The following is a 2232-nucleotide window of genomic DNA, read 5'->3' as shown; positions in this document are numbered from 1 at the left end:
CCAATTTTGCTAGAGCCCATAAATACCTAAAAAGTGGGCATAAGGGCGATCAAGGGACCAACAGGACCAACAAAGGGACCAACAAAAAGGGAGATTTAAAGCGCCCTATGAAGTTCTCGAGGAGCATTCATGCAATACACTAATCCCGATAGCAGTTTTTCAGTGCAAAAGTAAACAAAATAATAGCAAAAAACAAAAATAAAATTAAGCAAGGGCTACAATGTGAAATTTATGTACATCTCTGCTCACACGGTACGGCAGCCATACAGAAGCAGTACACTGACACAGTACACTATAAAAATATATTAAAAACAGAGAGAAAAAAAGAAGTAAAAACGCTTCTCTTTCATAACAAAGTTTCTCAGTTCTCGCTGCATCAGCCCTCTCCGGTGCCTGATTTGGGAAGCAAGACAATCAAACTATGTTTTCATTTATGCTGCTCAAGACAGTGTTAAAATTTTAAATTAGGTGCGATTCACGGGATACACGTTCATAATGCGTTTTCAAATTGGACTGAAGAACCGTGGCTGGGACTGCATGGAAGCGGTGGCCTAGATTATTTAAATGTATAGATAGGGGAAGTCGTGGTAGCGACTTTATATGAGCTCGGTGGTTGTTGATTCTCATTCTAAACGAATTATCATTTTCACACGCCTTCCTGAATGCACCGTACCTTATTGAATGCACCATACAATACGCCCAGTATGGTCAAACTGAGAATCCGCTTAGAATGAGAATCAACAACCACCGAGTCAACAACGACCCAGTCAACCACCGAATCAACAACACACTCTAAATCATAGTTCATTTAGAGCATGTAATTGTTCAGAAATATTTTCCCTAAAGAAATTTGTTAAAAGCAGCACTTTCACATTTGGGACATTCAATCCACTAACGTATGCGCCCTCTGCTTCCCGGCGCCCCTCTTTATTACAGTTTGGCCACAGCACTGAAGATATCATTACCTGGAACATACAACTATACCGGCTATAGAAAATAATAAATGAATACTTTCTCTACCCGACAGTAAAAAAGGCAAGGAAATTGCAGGAAGCCAAGTTTAATCAGTGAAATTTCTGGCTGATCCGTAAGGCTGATCTCTATGCAGGGCTGCGCTAAAGGCTTAACAGCTGGTGGTGGCGCAAGGGCCCACTTTATTGTCCGTGCAGTGGACCCAAAATGTTTCATGCCGTTCCACATTTCGATTGAGTCATCTGCTTACGCCGTATGCAGTGGTCGTCGACGGGCCTAAGTACACCTTACGTAATGTGGTTGAACTCCAATGCCATAGTCTGGGCCAACTTCCAGCAACTTTTTTACGACAGGATTCTGACTTAACGCATTTCGGCTGATGTCTGGTGGCTGTACTTCAGCCGTACACGAGTGGCTTTCGAATGGCCGGACCCCTATAGCCGGTACGTGGCAGTATGAACGTAAGAAGGTTGACTGCCTTACAGAGATTTTTCTTTGGATAACCATTGGAGTACGGTGGTTTTCGGCGAAAATACCCACATTTGTACACGGGCCGAATATGTCTACCGGGAAAAGGCTGGATAGAAATTTACCGGCCAAAGTACAACCGCTTGAGTAAGGCCGAAAAGACATGCACTGCGTGTAATGCGTGGTAGAGGGGTGGTAGTGCACATCAGCCGACATGTGCAATGTGAGCTCATCAGGCAATTCAAATGCGCCACAGCTGTTTACGAGATGATATGCGTTCAACTCAATAATGAACTCTTTGCTGCCGTGTAACGTCCACCATCGTATAATTCGGGCGCATATTTTTCCCTTTTGGGAACTACTAGAATAAGCTACGTCAAACCAATACCGCCTGTTGATTGGAGGATGTGCAAATATTGATATCTAAAAAGGCAATTACGTTTCATGTGAACTTAAAAACAAAATCTGTGCTTCTCGTTTTTCTAATGTAATAACGGCGCCTACTACCGTAAAACATTCATGTGTAGTCAATCGTTGATATTTTAACTGCCAATATAGATACACCTGTCCTAAGTACTGGTTCTATAGGCTGTGATTTAATTTATCACTGCCACAATTTTATTTCTCTTTCATGCAAGGAGCTGCCATTTGTTCGGGAGGAGCCCCGTTCCACCTAAAGGTTGGTTTCAAGTGATAGCACGTATTCTTGCCGAACTCATAGTTCTCGAGCATGACCGGTCGTCTTTTTACGACAAAGAAAATGTAGATGAAGCTTATAATGAATTTCAGGCA

The sequence above is a fragment of the Haemaphysalis longicornis genome, unplaced genomic scaffold, assembly GCF_048455015.1.
Source record: "Haemaphysalis longicornis isolate Haplotype H1 unplaced genomic scaffold, Haemaphysalis longicornis Haplotype H1 scaffold_11, whole genome shotgun sequence".
In the NCBI taxonomy this organism is placed as follows: Eukaryota; Metazoa; Arthropoda; class Arachnida; order Ixodida; family Ixodidae; genus Haemaphysalis; species Haemaphysalis longicornis.
Note: the sequence above shows the minus strand (reverse complement) of the source record.